At 33.7% G+C, this 19,203-nt stretch overlaps 1 protein-coding gene across 15 annotated transcripts in view; it reads left to right on the forward strand.

Annotated features, from left to right (window-relative positions):
* The window catches only part of EPHA6 (EPH receptor A6), a 1,025,466-nt gene that overhangs the window by 138,367 nt on the left and 867,896 nt on the right, over positions 1-19,203 (forward strand). For 2 of the 15 annotated variants that reach the window (XM_061436285.1, XM_061436116.1), the window contains one exon: positions 17,467-17,585. The exons of 12 other annotated variants lie outside the window; for them this stretch is intronic. The gene's annotated coding sequence lies outside the window, so the exon portion shown is untranslated. The remainder of the gene's footprint in view (positions 1-17,466; positions 17,586-19,203) is intronic. One more of the 15 variants, XM_061436206.1, reaches the window with a different exon arrangement.

A 19,203-nucleotide genomic window follows, 5' to 3' on the forward strand; every position in this document is an offset into this window, starting at 1 on the left:
TTCCTATACTTTTTTCTGTTTTGGCTTCTCCCTATTCTCTCTCCCTTCCCCTGTCTCCATATCTCTCACTTGCCCTCTCTCCCCTATCTCTACAATCAAGACCTGCTAGTCTTCCTATGGCACAATCATGGTTAATATTTTCAAAGTATTTTCAGTGCATAGAGATTGGAGCACCAAAACTTATGATATATGGATAAATAATTGCTACCAAATTTATAAATATGCTGAAGGTTAAAATAGATTTTGAAGCATAAAGCAACTTTTGCTCTACTCTTCCAACTGGGTAAAATCAGATTTAAGTTGTTCGTAATAAATTTCTTTAGCCTAATGTTATGAAAACATAAAGAAGTATAACTTTAAATACTTAGCTTTAAGATTTCAAAAGTTGAGCTGTAATAAATTATGAGAAATTATACTGTCAGTAGTAATTAGTATATGAAGATACTGCCTGATGGCTAGAATGTCTTCATGTTCAGTGATGGAAGGTAGCATGCAATAAACAATGAAATAAATAGGAAATACATTAAAAATAATTTTGTTTACAATTTTTTAGTCTGGGACTTGAGTTTATAATTTTTTTTAAATTGAGTTTTGACATTTTAGATAAAGTTATTTGGCTTTAATCATCTTTTAATGAAGATAAATATATATTTTACTTCTCAAACATGGGTTTGGAGTATGTATAAAAGTGGAGGAAGATATCACTCTAATTTTTAAAAAATCAGATGATTTAGATATATTTACGGAGGCTAGAAATAACTTAGTCCAAACTTGTTGTAGCAACTCTTGTTAAAGGGATTTGTTAACAGAGCATTTTGTTCAGGTTCCCATTCAGAAGTTTAATGTTTAAGCTTATAGAGCAAATGACCAAATGATACAATTTTCATTACACCCTACTAAAAAAATATTTATGGATATAAAACTTTTAAATTCCTTATTATTGTATCACTGAGACTATAATATGTTATTATGTCTGTACCATGGTAGACAGTTAACTATTTAAAATTCTTTTTTAAAAATATGATTGATCATTTTATAGGGTCAAGCAGAAATTGTCTTGATTTTATGAAATAAGACTTTCAAAATTATTTAGTATTTTCAGAGATTGATTTACCTCGGTTTGGTTTACTAGTCATTATTCTAGTTATTCTTGCCTGGAAAATCCCAAGAAAGGAGGAGCCTGGTAGGCTACAGTCTATGGGGTCGCAAAGAGTCCAACACGACTGAGCAACTTCACTTTAACTTTCATTCTAGCTATATGATCAGTTGTGCCTGCTAAGTCACTTCAGTTGTGTCTTACTCTGTGTGACTTTATAGACAGTAATTGGCCAGGCTCTACTGTTTATGGGATTCTCCAGGCAAGAATACTGGAGAAAGTATTTAGTACTTAGTAATATTTACTTATTTGTATTGAAAAATGTTTTGATTCCAGCTTATGATTTCAGTTCAGTTCAGTCTCACAGTTGTGTCTGACTCTTTGCATCCCCATGAACTGCAGCACATCAGGCCTCCCTGTCCATCACCAACTCCCGGAGTCCACCCAAACCCATGTCCACTCAGTTGGTGATGCCATCCAACCATCTCATCCTCTGCCATCCCCTTCTCCTCCTGCCCTTAATCTTTCCCAGCATCAGGGTCTTTTCAAATGAGTCAGCTCTTAGCATCAGGTGGCCAAAGTATTGGAATTTCAGCTTCACCATCAGTCCTTCCAATGAACACCCAGGCCTCATCTCCTTTAGGATGGACTGGTTGGATCTCCTTGCAGTCCAAGGGACTCCCAAAAGTCTTCTCCAACACCACAGGGGTAACCAAAAACTAATTGTAGTGATTTGAAAGCATAGTGTGAGCTTTGCTTCATTATTTATGTCACATTCTTATGTACTTAGTTTTCTGATTAGTAAATAGGTTTCTATGGGGACAGAAGGGTTTCTTTTCTATCACACTACTTAATGAATTTAATATATTCTTAAATTAGTTCTTAAAGTAGATTAAATAAACAAGGAAACACTACTTTAATGAAATATGCATATCACACTTTCTTAGTAGATGCAGGTAAATTTTATAGTTAACATAAAACCAAATATAAGTTATTCCTTTTCATTATACTACATTATTCATAAATAAGATATAGGCAACAATAGGATATAGTTGTTTTTGTTAAGTGTCTAATTGAAAAAACGCATAGTTTTTGCCAGGCTTAAGGATATGTTGTATTTTTATATTAATAACAGTAGTAAACAGTAAGTTAGAGAATACAAATATGAAAACTAGGCAAAGTATGAGCGAGTATAATGAACTTCAAAAGTAGAAAATCTTTTTTGGAATGAAAAACTCTCCTAGACTCAGATTTGAAAGCAAGGAGTAAATTTACATGGCTATAATAAAATACATGATGAAAGAAGTTTTGAGAAGAATTAAAGTTTGTGGCAGTATAATAGATTTCATAGAAATTCATAAAAATACATTAATATTATCTACAAAAGAATGTTGTCTCTTGCTGAAAAAAAGACTCATCTAGGCACTTCATTTAATTTAGCTTTAGGGAAAATTTTTTATATATGCCTGTTTCAATAAGAGAACCTATCTTTTTTCAGTCTGCTGAGACAAGGATTATAATTGACTATAATAACTTTTAGGTATTCGATACTATTTAAAGTTTCCTAGATCTAAAATCTTATGCCTTTGGCCAAAGTAGAAATTTGTGTCCATGTCTAATAATAATTTTCTTAATATTTCTTCACTTGACAAATTGCATTGCTTCAAGCTCTTCATGCTAATAAGTAGACTGTGGGTATTTTTTCCTTATCTTCCAAACTGTTTTGTCCAAGGAATATCCTGCTTCATAGAGGAATAAAAGGACTACATCAAATCATAATACATTTCTGAGTGTACATTTGTAATTTGTGAAGTTCTCCTTTACCAATTCCTCTGCCATTTGATTCAAGTAGTCATTAAATAACTATTTTTAGTTAAATTGTAGCATGTATAAAAACTAAAATTATAAGGAAGTAAAATCAACAGAACACATTTTCTCAACTAGGCAAAAATATCCTAAGCTCTATCAAAATACTTGCATTACAAATTAAGAAATAAGGGAAAAGGCAACAGAGGTTGATTTTAAACTGATGGGAAAAGTACAAAGAATTAAATTAAAAATTCTCATTTACCTATTAGATAAATTAGGAAAATCTCCTGTCGTTATATTACAGTGTAGAGAATGTAGCAGAAAACATTAAACATAATGAAAATATGCCTTTATTTATTTGATTCACAGTATTTTTACTGAATGTCTATGTAAAGACCTGATTTTTAGGAGCTTTTAAAACCTAGTGTCAAACTTCTCTTGGTTAATTACATACCATTTACAAAAATAAACAAGCCTGTAACCATGTTTCCACTTAAATAAGCTATCCTTGTGTTAGCATGCAGCATTTTTTTTTCAATTTCGTTATTCCAGAAACCTTTAGCGAGGACTTCCCATTATAATTTTCTTTATAGTTGTATATATTTATTGTTGTTCAGTCGCCCAGTCGTGTCCAACTCTTCATGACCCCATGGACTGCAACATATCAGGCTCCCCCATCTCTCACCATCTCCCTGAGTTTGCCCAACTTCATGTCGATTGGACTGGTGATGCATCGAGCATCTCATCCCTCTGATGCTCTCTTCTTCTTCTGGCCTCAGTCTTTAAGAGCATCAGAGACTTTACTAATGAGTTGGCTGTTCTCATCAGGTGACCAAAATACTGGAGCTTCAGCTTCAGCATCAGTCCTTCCAATGATTATTCAGGGTTAATTTCCTTTAAGATTGACTGGTTTGATCTCCTTTCTGTCCAAGGGACACTCAAGAGTTTTCTCCAGCGCCACAGTTCAAAGGCATCAATTCTTCAGCACTCTGCCTTCTTTATGGTCCAGCTCCCACAACTGTACATGACCACTGGAAAGACCATAGCCTTGACTATATGGACCTTAGTTGGCAAAGTGATGTCTTTGCCTTTCAACACAGTGTTTAGGTTTGTCATAGCTTTCCTGCCAAGAAGCAGCTGTCTTCTGATTTAATGGCTGCAGTCACCATCTGCCTTGATTTTAGAGCCCAAGAACAGGAAATCTGTCACACTTCCACCTTTCCCCCATCCATTTGCCATGAAGTGATGAGGCCGGATGCCATGGTCTTATTTTTTTAAATACTAATTTTAAGCCAGCTTTTTCATTCTCCTCATTTTCCCCCATCAAGAGGTTCCTTACTTCCTCTTCACTTTCTGCCATCAGGGTGATATTCTCCACAAAACTGATGTTGTTGATGTTTCTCCTGCCAATCTTTATTCTAGTTTGTAACTCATCTAGCCCAGCATTTCTCATGATGTGCTCAGCCTGTAAGTTAAACAAACAGAATAACAATAAACAGTCTTGATGTACTTGTTTCTCAATCCTGAACCAGTCAGTTATTCCATACAGGTCCTAACTGTTGCTTCTTGACAGCATACAGGTTTCTCAGGAGACAAGTAAGATGGTCTGATATCCCCATCTATTTAAGAGTTTTCCACAGTTTGTTATGATCCGCACAATCAAATGCTTTATTGTAATTGAAACAGAGTTTGACGTTTTTCTGGGATTCCCTTGCTTTCTCTATAATCCAGCGAATGTTGGCAATTTGATTTCTTGTTCCTTTGCCTTTTCTGAAACCAGCTGGGATGCCTGGAAGTTCTTGGTTCATGTAATGCTGAAGCCTAGCATGCAAGATTTTGTGCATGACCTTACTACCGTGGGAGATAAGTTCAATTGTCTGGTGGTTTGAACTTCCTGAGTACTATACTTCTTGGGAATTGGGATAACTGAATAATTGGGAATTTTCCACTACTGTGGCCTCTGCTGGGTCTTCTAGATTTGCTGAAATATTGAGTGCAGCACTTTGATAGCATCATCGTTTAGGGTTTTAAATAGCTCTACTGGAATTCCATCGCATCCACTAGCTTTATTGATAGCAGTGCTTCCTAAGGCCCCCTTGGCTGATTGTGTGCATGTGTGTCTATAATACATTCTATATAAAATTAAGGTGCTTATGTTGTTTTGTGTTTTGGGGACGTACCTCACCCCATTTATAAAAATCAGTCCATGGAATAGCTTCAGCTAAATAAAATTTTTGTTCTCTCCAATGAAAATTGAAATAATTAAAATTTATATACTTTTGTTCCATTTTTGCATAGTATTTTTGAGTTACAGGTTTATGTAGACTTTAAGAGGAAATTTTATGTAATAAAAATTTTATGGTTTGCAAAAAGACATTAACTTCAAGCCAGCTTCTGCCCAGAATTCTTGAAGGCCATTAATTACCTGTATAAGGAAAAGGACTTAACTCTAATGCAGATAGCCAATGCTATGCTATGCTATGCTAAGTCACTTCAGTCGTGTCCGACTCTGTGTGACCCCATAGACGGCAGCCCACCAGGCTCCCCCGTCCCTGGGATTCTCCAGGCAAGAACACTGGAGTGGGGTGCCATTTCCTTCTCCAGTGCATGAAAGTGAAAAGTGAAAGTGAAGTCATTCAGTCGCGTCCGACCCTTAGCGACCCCATGGACTGCAGCCTACCAGGCTCCTCCATCCATGGGATTTTCCAGGCAAGAGTACTGGAGTGGGGTGCCATTGCCTTCTCCGAGATAGCCAATAGTACTGTCTTTGTTTAGACTAATTGTGTTTTACTTTAAGACTAAGGATTACGCATAGAACTTTATCCAGGATAATAATTAAGAAAATATATATAGTAAAAACTCTTACTGAGATATTTTCATATGTGATTTAAATTTTCTTTATGATTAGCACTACAATGAGAGCATGTTACTTTCTAAAGGTGCTAAAATCATGTGATAATTGAAAATTAGCGAGTAGATTTTTTTTTCATGTAATACATAAATACAGGAACATATTAATTAACTATGTAAATCATTTACTTTTTGCATTTCTAATATTACTTTTTCAAGTACATTTATTATGTTTGGCTAAATTTATTAAAAATTTTAGAAATATTCAGAAAATAAAGCATACCATTTTTTAAATCATACACTTTTATGATCTTTTTATCCTAGTGTAGATTGTTAAAATATTTATGATTGTCATAAATTGGTAATGGTTAATCTCTCAATATGTTTATATAGCTCTTAAATAGAATAACTAAAGTGTGCTAAATAAATTTCAGAAATGATTTTGAAATTCATTAAAAGTCATAGATTTTAATGTATTCTATGTATATTTGTGATAACATATAAGCCAGTTTGATGAAGCTTCTGTTGGCCAAGATTATGAAAATTTGAGTATCATAAAGAACTTGATGGACATATTTAAATATATTAATGTCTTTCAGGCTACCTTGTTATGAGAAAGAGGGAGTGAGATAGAAAAAGCATAAAAAAGAGCTATTTGATGATAGCTGTTATACCAAATCCTTACTTAGATTATTTGTAATTAAAGAAAAAAATTAAGCATTTATATTCATTTTCCAGTAGGAGATCTGTTTCTGGGTAACCAGATGGCATTAGTTCATGAGGAACAGTTTTTCATTATAGAAAAAATTCCTCCTACTAAATGAAGAAGAAATGATAGAATTAGAAAATCACCATTTTTCAAAACTTAATGGAATAATTAATTCAGAAAAGACTGTCAAAGAATGTTAAAGTCACTAGATGAAATATTTAGGGGAAAAAATTATTCAGGTTAAAAACAGAGAGCCAAATGCGAAATATAGACCTTGATTGGATACAAAAGTAAATCTGAGAAAGGACTATATTAAATATTAAAGAATTAAAGAATATTAAAGAATATTAAATATTAAAGAGTTACTGTCAGTTTTAATAGATATGATAGTGATATCATGGTTATATAGGAAACTGTATTTTTCAAAGAGTACTTATTAAAGTGTTATATTATTTTGAAAAGTTAAAATGTTAAAAAATATGGTACTTGTTATTAAATTTAAGTGATGCAGCGCATCCAACTTTATATCCTCCTGTTTTTTGTTTTTTTGTTTTGTTTTTTTCTATTTGGGGAGGAAATTTTTGAAAGAAAATAGCTTAGAAACTGTTAGCAAATACAGTTTAGTTATACAGCATACCTTTTGCTTTTTATTATTATCAAAAACTTATAAAGAGTGAACTTTTCTTCTACTATTTAACATTTTGCACATTACTTAAATCGCATTAATTATAAAGACAAAAACGATGAATGTTTGATACGATTAATCTGCAGTATATCTCCCTTCTACTAAAGTATGTTAGTTGCTTAGGCCTGTCCAACTCTTTGCTACCCCACTGTAGCTCACCAAGCTCCTCTGTCTGTGGAATTCTCCAAGTAAGAATACTGGAATGGTTAGCCATTCCCTTCTGCAGGGAATACTCCCCACCTAGGAATTGAACGTGGGTATTCCACATTGCAGGTAGTTTCTTTACCATCCAAGTAACTAAGGAATCCCTTCTACTAAGGACACATTTAATTATTTTAACTCCAAGTCTACAAAGTTGCAGACCTTTATTTTCTCATCTATTACTGTATTTCTTTAGCTAAAGATGTTTATAAAAAAAAAAGTGTATTTTTTATACTTTTAGAATGTGCACCTTGCCACAGACAGACATCTAGCTTCTTAGGATTCCCTTACATCTACTTCTGTTTTCAGATTTCTCCAGATGAAATTAGTCATGTTATAACAGAATTCTCTTATAATGCCATAGTTTTATTAGCACCTGGCAAGAAGGTCCCACTTCTGAACAGGAATGAATCAGGATCAGGTCGCAGATCAGTGAAAATAGAGGCAGCTTAGGATATATGACATTTTTTTAAATGAATTTAGTATGAAATTATAGGGATACAGAGTAAGTGTATGACTACAAATTTCAGATTGAAATTGGAGGAAAGTTAAATCTGTGAAACAACCATCTAGCTGTGGATTGAGGAGTTGGACAAGGGAGAGAGTGTAGATACTTGCTTCTTGTTTTGGACTACCATAAAAACATACTGTGATGATAATCTTATGCAGAACAGGAAATGACCAGACAACAGTTGTCAGTATTTGTAAGAAATACCTTTATTTCTGTGTTATTTTATGGCAAAAAATTTATGAAAAATAAATGCTGAACAAAGCTCTGGAGTTGAGGTGATGCATTATTTTAATGTAGGAAACAAATTTAAGATTTCTTACATTAAAAATAATTTTGCTTACAGTGTGTTAGTCACTCAGTCGTGTCCAACTCTTTGAAACCCCATGGACTGTAGCACGCCAAGCTCCTCTGTCCATGGGGTTCTCCAGGCAAGAATACTAGAGTGGGTTGTCATTTACTTACTACTGTTTGTACAAATGCCAGAATATTATGTCATTTTCCTTTTGCAACTTGAACATACATACACTGGTACAGCCATATACACACTCAACACAAACACATTCTTGTCTTCTAGTTTGGTTTCCTTGAGGCAGTTAGCAGAATTTATGCAAATGATATTTTTAAGAAAAGAACTTTTGCAAAATAAGATTCTACAGCTAACAGCATAAACTCCATCATAAGGCTTGATAATAATTAAAAATATTTTCTTCAGTAAGCCTGAAAAATAAAGTTTACGTACATCCGTATAATGTAAGACTTTTGATACCAATATAAAGCTTACAAGAAGTAATTTTTACAAAGGCAGAGGTTTTTATGTGCTTGGTCACAACTATGCCAAAAATTAGACTTGGGAAACAGTGAACAGAAATTTAGTAATTGCACTTCCGTCAGCACCATATAAGAATCTGCTTCACCAAAGCTAGTAATTTTTTTTTTTTTAATAATGTGAAACTGAAAAAAAAAAAAGAAAAAAAAGTAATGTGAAACTGTATGGCAAGTTTGCTTAAAATAATACAAATACAGATATTATACATTGGCAAATGGTCCCCATTTATGCAGCTAGTTCACCCTTTTCACCAATCAAACCCACATTTTGTTTAGTTTATTTTTGGGTGGGAAGTTAATGTTTATCATTAATATTGGGTTTTATCTTTAGCCAGTTCAGTAGACCAAACATATTTCAGTTTGTAGCACTTTGCTTGCTGGTTGCTTATTGGAATTGACCATTGGTCTATTTTTTTTTTTTTTTGATAAATTATCTGATCATGCATTTTCCTAGTCCTCAGAACTTCTTCACGGTCCTTGCTTTTTAGCTATTTCCCATGTATGTCTTTGAACTTCAATACTTTATACAATTTTCATTATCATTACCTAAATATTCCATCCTATGAGACAGATTTCATATATTCATCCTACTCTACCATACCAAGGAAAAAGTGCAGTGGCTACAACCAGTCCTAGAAGAGAAATAGTATAATGTCAACAGTGATGTTTTAAAAGTGTATATATAGAATATACAAAAAGGAACAGAGGTCACCTCATCACTTGGTAAATTATACTTTTCTTTTTTTTCTTAATTTTATTTTATTTTTAAACTTTACAATATTGTATTAGTTTTGCCAAATATCGAAATGAATCCGCCACCGGTATACCTGTGTTCCCCATCCTGAACCCTCCTCCCTCCTCCATCCCCATACCCTCCCTCTGGGTCTTCCCAGTGCACCAGCCCCAAGCATCCAGTATCCTGCATCGAACCTGGACTGGCGACTCGTTTCATGATCATTATTATATTTATTATTTTTTTCAACTTGGAGATCTAGACTTTCAGCTACTTCAAATCTCTTAAATTTCAGAGTTTAGTGCTATTGTTAATTGAGCAAAAACTACTCTTTCAAGTTTACTATTTTTTTAACCATTTATAAAATAATCCATGTGTTAATTTTCAGAACTAACTAATCATGTCTATAATTAAAATCTCCCAAGTTCATAATTTTAAAATGAAGATACAATTTTCTTTTTTTTTATTTATCTTATTTGGAATTTACCAAGCTTCCTGAAACTATGAGTCTCTCTGATGAAATGTAGAAATTTTTTTGTTATCTTCCTTTTTCAAAATAATATTTATGCCCCAATCTCTCTTTCCTTTGTATCTGGGACTCCAAAAACATGTATGCAAATCATTCCATACTGCTGCTCAGGTCATTGAGCTTTTATTCTCTTTTCTTTAAAAAAATTTTTTTTAATTCGCTGTATACTTTGGTGTGGATAATTTCTATTAACCTGTGTTTCAGGTTCAGTGATCCTTTTTTTCTGTTTTGTCCAATATTCATTTAATCTCATCCAATAGATTTTTTTTTTTCAAATGTTGAATTGTTCAATACCAGGATTTGTTTTCTTGGCTGCTTTGCTTTGCCTTGTTTTCTTTTGCAGTTTTTATATCTCTTGATTCATTATAGTCATCTTTTCTATAGATTCCTTAACAGATTTATTTAAATTATTTAAAGTCTTCTTTACTAATTTTGATATCTGATTTGTCTATTTAATTTCAACTGACAGATTTTTCTCCTAATACAGAATCATATTTTCCCATTCCTTTACATATTTAGTAAATTCTTATTGTGTACTGGACATTATGGATAATACCTATTTATCCCTCCATATCCGGAGGGATTGGTTCCAGGAGTCCCCAAGTACACCAATATCCACAGATGCTGAAGTTTCTTATAATATAAAATGGCATGGTACAATGCATTTGTATATTTATTGAAAAATACTTTGTGTATAAGTGGACCTGTGCAGTTCAAACCCATGTTGTTCAAGAGTCAACTGTATTTTAGAGACTCTGGATAATGTAATTTTCCTCTAAAAGTTTTTAAATTTTCTTCTATTTAATGACTCACAGACAACATGATTTTTTGGAGGTTTAGTTTTAGGCTGTGTCAGGGCTATTTCAACCTATTGTGATTTTGTACTTCATTGTGGAGACAGTCCTTTGGTCTGGAAACAAGGTCTTTTTTTCCTAACGCATGTCTTTTCTGGTAATTTACTGGAAAGCTAGGATGCTTACAAAGCCTATAAATTTGTTGGGACTTGAGCTACAAACTTACCTCCTTTGGGGTGGGCAGCTGCTAAAATCTCTACTGAGCTCTTTCAGGCTTTTAGCTCTTTTCCTCAGAGTTGCTTTTAGTCTTGCCAAGAACAAGAGCAGCTTGAGTTAGCTAAGATCTGAGGGGTGAATCTATGCAGTTTTTGGAGTCCTCCTTCTCTGTCTCTGTAAAGCTATAGCCCACCCCCAATTTCCAGCTCATCCAAAATCCAAAAAATCCAACCTCTGATTCCTCAGTGGAGGTGTGTATTTGTGTGTAGGAGGCTATGAGGTGACTGGGTGTTGTGTAGAGATAGGGGAAGGGATCAGTAAAACTGCGCATTTCAGCTTGAGCTATTTCTACCCCACTTCCAGCCACCCCATTCCCTGTGTTATAGACCGAGTTGTGCCTTCAAGGTGTATGAAGTGTCTAAAGTGTGGCCTTTACCAATGTGATACTTTTCTTTCAAGGATCTTAGTTTTAACTCCTTTAGTTTCTACTTCCCTCAGGTCTCTTCCAGTTCTCTTACTCTCCATTATTTCTAGAGTTTATTCTTTTAACTAAAGACAGTCCAACATAAGCACTTTTACCCTTATCAGAAGCTGAAAATATCCCAGAATAGTTTTTTCAACAGTCTTTAAAAGAACTAATACCTCATGGTGATATTTAAACCATGGGGCTATGAAACTTTATGTATCTTTAAAGATTTATTTTGTGACTCTATGAGGCTATGCTTTCAAGGTATTCCCCCTTCTCTTGGTTGCCATCCTATCATGGTTTTATGTTACTTTCACCTTCTGCCAATATTGTATGCAGAGTATACTTTAATTTCTTTTTGAAGGGGGCATTTCTGAATATATTTAATACTATGCTGTGTAATCAAATGAAGTTTAATTTTTAGAACAATTTTTTTCACTTTTAGGTCAGAAAAACAATTAGTTCACTAAGAGTGCTCTGGAGTCATCACTCTAGGATGGAATGTTCAGAGTAGAAAAGTCCCAGGGTTCCAGGAGTATTAGAGCGCCCTCTCAGAAGTCTTCTAATGGGGATAAGAGAGAAGATGGATTAGTGCCCTTTTATGCCCAAGACTCAAGGACTAGTTCTGTGTACCCCTGAAGGAATTTCAGAACTAGCAAGCCTTTTGTTCATCTCTTACTCTTACCCATTATTAAACTTAAACTAGGGTGGGAGGGAGGCTCAAGAGGAAAGTGATATATGTATACTTATGGCTTATTTACATTGTAAAGCAGAAACCAATATAACACTGTAAAGCAATTATCTAATTAAAATAAATTTTAAAAAGTAAGTGAAAAATGAACTGTGTTCAGTCAGATTCTGAAATTACTGAGAGATTTCAAGTATTTGCAGTAGCAACTCAGCAGAAACCTTTACCATTTTTTAATCTAAGTCTATCCCATTTCCACATTTAACTCATAAGCCATTGTTATTTAGAGTGTATACTGGAGAGAGATGTCCCATAATGGTTTCACTGAAAATGGGACATAGAACATACCACTGTTGGTAGGTAGTCCTAAATTAAAAGGTTTTTAAAGACTGAAATTTTTTATTTTAATTAGAGAAGTAAGCAATACAAATACACAAAACATTTAAATTTGATTTTCCAAAATTTATTTTACCAAGGAGTCCTTTTTGGTGATTGTAGTTTTCTCATTTCTACCTGCTGCTATGGAGAATTTTTCAGTGTGGCACTCCTAAATTCAGGTTGGCCTCAGTCCCTCCATGGAACCCTAACAGGTTCTTATATTGACAACCCTAACAGGTTGTCTTATATTGATTCTCTTTTGCCCACTTGACTGACTAGACACACACCTGGCAATGTGAAAACTCTTCAGTAACCAGCTAGTTGTATTAATCTTTATTTTATTCTATAATAAATTTTATAATTAATAATGTTCATGAGCTTACTATCATTCTCTTGTTTCATTTCTCTACTCATCTTTGTATTTGAGGATCCAGTGTGCTTTGAAATTTTCACCTCCTTTCCTTTAAGCTGCAATTTGTACTCCATCTCTTATAAGATACTGCCTTAAATTGCCTAAAACAATTTGGTACTTAACACTTAAAATGTTTCTAACATCAGCTAGTACACGTGTGTGTCATGTCTAGCTACTTATTTTAATCTTCCAGTGAGAAAAAGAATTTGCAGTTTTTCTCCTGTTAGAGCATCTGTGATTTGTGAACCCCATATTTAATTACTAAATCATGAAAAATTCAGTTTTCACTAATTTCACCTATATAATATACCTACTTTATTTGTCACAACTTTGGGAAGGTTTCTCTTGGTCTGTCCTTGTGCCCAGCCACAAACTTTTCCCTGCTTCTTTTGATTTTTTTTTTTTTTTCTTTCGCAAAGCATTCTTTTCAATCTTTTGAATTTGGCTTGCTACAAAGTTAGCAACCCATTGGCCCAAAATTTATGAGAATCACATTGATTTTCTGGTTACTAGTGTTTTGACTTTGACCTCTTCAAATTAGAAATATATTGATATGTCTAACATTTAATCTTTTATGAATTCTTTTTTTTTAATTATGAACACTTTATTTTTTTTTAAATAAGTTGGAAGGACTTCATTGTCTCTGTGCAAATTGTAATCCAACAGGTTTTGTGATTGTTAATTATTAAATTACTTTGTTTAAACATCTACAGTATCATGAACATCTTTCCCTATAATATTCTGTCATTAAACCATAGGTTTCTTGCCCACAATATTGTATTGTTCACACTACAATGTTACTAATAGAGTTTCCCTTTCAAATTATAAAATACATTTTCCTGTTTTAATGAGCTTTTTTCTCATTGGGGGAAGTAAATTTCTACACATTTAAACCACAAAGAACACTGATTGTAAATAGCATACTTCACTCTGACTGACTAGGCTCTTTTGATTTTTAATTTAAATGTCATGGGGTCAGTATTAATTTCTATCATATTTTCCTTCTGTTCAACTTGAGTCTTCAGATGAGCAAACATTGTTTTTAGAGTTTAAAGAGTAATTTTGGTTTTATCTTATTCCGCCATTATTATTAAAGGAATTATATTAAAACATCTGGGTTTTCTTAGTTGTAAATTCTCATTTTCAAAAGTGATCATTGGATTTTTAAAAATAATTTTTTCAGCATACCTTATTAATTTCTAACTGTTGCTTTGAAATAACCAAATACAGATTTCTAAAATAATCAAAAGAAAAAATATATCAAGCAGATAGATATTTCTAGTGATTTCGTGGTTTGTTAAGTGAGCTACATATTGAGTAACTATAATGGTAGTCTAACTATGTCATGGCATATGAGAATAGGGTATAGAATTTTTTATGAAAATTAATTTATAACTAATATTTATATTACTTTACAATATTTTCAAATATTAGTGATGTTTAAAGTTATTCATTTAAGAAGAGGCAATTAGGGTGGCAAATGCGACTGAAATAAGTATTAAGGTACATTAACAGAATCACATGGTTCAAATGTCTTTTTCTAATTGATTGTCAATCCTAAATATTAAAACATGAGTTAAAAAAAAAAGTCCATCAAATATAATACCTTAAATATTATTTTTTTTCTGCTAGCAATATGAGTCTTCTTAATTATTTGTTTTTAATATGCTATCACTGTGAAGAATGATGAAACCATTTACAGTTTATCACTTTTAGTTATTATACTGGAATTTAAATAATATTGATTCTCTAATGTCTACCCAAGCCTTATACAAGTCTAAAAGAGGCACTAAAACTATAAGAGCATTTAGATTAATGGATACTGATTTAGCAACCCCTCTCCTTTTATGTAGTTTTACTATATTCATTTTCACTAAACCTGAAGGCAAAACTCATGTTAACATTGTTAACAGATTTTAGAAAATAGCTATAACTAAATCATCAGTAGTTTTACTACATGTCAGATAGTCAATATTGGGGAAAAATCAAATAAAAATACTTTTTATGTTTTAATTAATTACACTGATCATTTGAACAAAGTAAGGGTGATGGATTCCTGCCATCATACATTCTTATTTTTTTAATTCAGGTTAATAGTCAGTGATATTATCATTTTGGCGAACACATAACTAAATATTTTATATATAACATATGTTTGTAAAACTAAACCATGTATATGGAGAAGAAAATGCAACCTACTCCAGCAGTCTTGCCTGGAAAATCCTATGAACAAAACAACCTGGAAGGGCTAAAATCCATGGGGTCACAAAGAGTTGGATATGACTGAGCAACTAACACACACACAATCCATGTATTACACGTGGAAGTAACTTATCCTTATTAAAAGGTCATTTAATATTTCCTAGACTGTATAAGCAAAATAGGTGTTTGAGGAGGGCTTACAAATAGGTGTGAAAAGACGAGAAGTGAAAAACAAAGGAGAAAAGGAGACATCTACCCATTTGAGTGCAGAGTTCCAAAGAATAGCAAGGAGAAATAATAAAGCCTTCCTCAGCAATCAAATCAAAGAAATAGAGGAAAACAATAGAATAGGAAAGACTAGAGATCTCTTCAAGAAAATTTGAGATACCAGGGGAACATTTCATAAAAAGATGGGCTCAGTAAAGGACAAACATTGTATGGACCTAACAGAAGCAGAAAAGTTTAAGAGGTGGCAAGAATACACAGAGGAACTATACAAAAAAGATCTTCACGACCAAGATAATCACGATGGTGTGATCACTCACCTAGAGCCAGACATCCTGGAATGTGAAGTCAACTGGGCCTTAGGAAGTATCACTACGAACAAAGCTAGTGGAGGTGAAGGAATTCCAGTTGAGCTATTTCAAATCCTGAAATATGATGCTGTGAAAGTGCTGCACTCAATATGACAGCAAATTTGGAAAACTCAGCAGTGGCCACAGGACTGGAAAAGGTCAGTTTTCATTCCAATCCCAAAGAAAGGCAATGCCAAAGAATGCTCAAACTACCGCACAATTGCACTCATCCCACACGCTAGTAAAGGAATGCTTAAATTTCTCCAAGCCAGGCTTTAGCAATATGTGAACTGTGAACTTCCTGATGATGTTCAAGCTGGTTTTAGAAAAGGCAGAGGAACCAGAGATCAAATTGCCAAAATTTGCTGAATCATCGAAAAAGCAAGAGCATTCTGAACACATCTATTTCTGCTTTATTGACTATGCCAAAGCCTTTGACTATGTGGATCACAATAAACTGTGGAAAATTCTGAAAGAGATGGGAAAACCAGACCACCTGACCTGTTTCTTGAGAAACCTGTATGAAAATCAGGCTGCAATAGTTAGAACTGGACATGGAACAACAGACTGGTTCCAAATAGAAAAAGGAGTACGTCAAGGCTGTATATTGTCACCCTGCTTATTTAACTTATATGCAGAGTACATCATGAAAAACACTGGTCTGGATGAAGCACAAGCTGGAATCAAGATTGCCGGGAGAAATATCAATAACCTCAGCTATGCAGATAACAACACCCTTATGGCAAAAAGTGAAGAAGAACTAAAAAGAGATCATGGCATCCGGTCCCATCACTTCATGGCAAATAGATGGGGAAACAGTGGAAACAGTGGCTGACTTTATTTTTGGGGGTGCCAATATCACTGCAGATGGTGATTGCAGCCATGAAATTAAAAGATGCTTACTCCTTGGAAGTAAAGTTATGACCATCCTAGCCAGCATATTACAAAGTAGACATTATTTTGTCAACAAAGATCCATCTAGTCAAGGCTATGGTTTTTCCAGTCGTCACGTATGGATGTGAGAGTTGGACTATAAAGAAAGCTGAGCACTGGGGAAGTGATGCTTTTAAACTGTGGTGTTGGGGAAGACTCTTGAGAGTCCCTTGGACTGCAAGGAGATCCAACCAGTCCATCCTAAAGGAAATCAGTCCTGGGTTTTCATTGGAAGGACTGATGTTGAAGCTGAAACTCCAATATTTTGGCCACCTGATGCAGAGAGTTGACTTATTTGAAAAGTCCCTGATGTTGGGAAAGATTGAAAGCAGGAGGAGAATGGGACGACAGAGGATGAGATGGTTGGATGGCATCACCGACTCAATGCACATGAGTTTGGATAGATTCCTGGAGTTGGTGATGGACAGGAAGGCCTGGCGTGGTGCAGTCCATGGGCTCACAAAGAGTCGGAAACAACTGAGTGACTGAACTGAGCTGAAGACTGTATAAGAGCATACAATATTTAAATATCTTTGAAATACAGCTTATAAAGATATTATATCAAAGTTAGATTGTCTTGAAGCATCATATTTCATTTTGTATAAAAGATTTATTTCTAAATATTTCAGCTTTCCTTAGAAATAGTTTTATATTTTCAAATATACTTGATTTTAGTTACTGCAATATAATTATTTTTATCTGAGGATATTGTTAATTTTACATGGGAAGCCTCATTAGTGAAAATGAATATGTAATGTCATACCATAGAACACTTTCACTAGGCAAAGTTGCTAAAGCAGTATGGAACAAACCTCCTAAGGAAAATTTGATATAGCTTTCCTGTGCTTTTCCAGACCTATTTTCAACACTGCTAAAAGGGGGGAAATTCAAGAAAGCACTGAAGAGGCCGCCTCACCAGACCCTGATGTTACTTCTCCTCTGGATGTACATGCTGCAGCTCCATAGGTGACAGGTTGGAAAAGTTTCTAGGAAAACAAAATGTTCATTAGTAACTTCTTTTAAGTAGAAAGATTATTTTTCTATGAGACCCTGTCTTTTAGACACCAGAATTAAATATATTAAAAAGTCTGTATGTTTAGTTTTTTTTTTTTAATATCAGTGAAAAACATCTGGCTTCTCAAAAGTATTTTTGAAATGTAATGGTTCTAAAGCATAGAAAATAATCTATTTAGAAAATGTCATGGTTCCATTTTATGTAAATTTTAAAAAATCAAGCTATTAACAATCCATTATAATGATAGAATGTGAAGTTGAATTATTATAAAATTCTGTATCAACTTTTTCAAGATTTTTACATATACTACGTGAAAGGCAGTAGGTAATTTCTATAATGCTGATTTTTCCTATACCTCAGGCTCAAGGAAAAGCATATTATTGCTCTTGATTTTAAATGAAAGTTTAAACATATACAGTATTTATATAATGTTGTTAATTATCTATTACTGGAAAGAATCCAGAGATAGGTCAGTGAGTTAGCAAAGTGACTTTAAAAGGACATTTTTTCTTTCTAGTACTAGTCTCAAAACCTATATTTTGGATTTTATAGACTTTGAAATTATAATGAATCTCCACTCAGAATATTGCAGTGGAAGTGAAAGTTGCTCGGTCATGCCCAACTCTTTGTGACTCCATGAACTGTACAGCCCATGGAACTCTCCAGGCCAGAACACTGGAGTGGTTAGCCTTTCCCTTCTCCAGGGGATCTTCCCAACTTAGGGATCAAACCCAGATCTCCCACACTGTAGGTGGATTCTTTACCAGCTGAGCCACAAGGCTTTGCAGTAAAAACAAGTGACAATAATTCTGTGATTAGAGGTTGCACAAAATAAATATGAGTTAAATAATGTATTTTTTAATATAGTCAATATTTTTAAAGATATATTTGCTTAGTTGATCCCCAGGTCAGAAAGATCGTCTGGAGAAGGAAATTGCAACCCACTCTGGTATTCTTGCCTGGAAAATTACATGGACAGAGGAGCCTGGAAGGCTACAGTTCATGAGGTTACAAGGAGTCAGACACGCACACAATCAAAATATATAAATATGAAGAATGAAAAAAATTAACTATGGCTATAATTAACTAATAAATTAATTTTTAAATAAAAATATCAAAGGAAAGCAATAGCTAACATTTTAGTCTTTTTTTAATTTTTATTTTATATTGGGATATAGTTTATTTACAATGTTGTTAGTTTCAGGTGTACAACAAAGTGTTTCAGTTATATATATGCATATGTCTATTCTTTTTCAAATTCTTTCCTGAATATGTTGCTACAGAATATTGAGTAGAGTTCCCTGTGCTATATAGCAGGGCCTATTGATTATCTATTTTATATACAGCGCTGCATATATGTTAATCCCCAAATCCTAATATATCCCTCCACCCTACCTTTCCCCTTTGGTAACCATAAGTTTGCTTTCTGTATATGTGAGTGTATTTCTGTTTTCTAAATAAGTCCATTTGTAGCATTTTTTAGGATTCCATTTGTAAGTGATATCATAGGGATGTTGTCTTTGTCTCACTTAATTTGGTAACCTCTAGGTCCATCCATGTTGCTGCGAATGGATTT

This window comes from Bos javanicus, chromosome 1 (genome assembly GCF_032452875.1).
Source record: "Bos javanicus breed banteng chromosome 1, ARS-OSU_banteng_1.0, whole genome shotgun sequence".
NCBI lineage: Eukaryota > Metazoa > Chordata > Mammalia > Artiodactyla > Bovidae > Bos > Bos javanicus.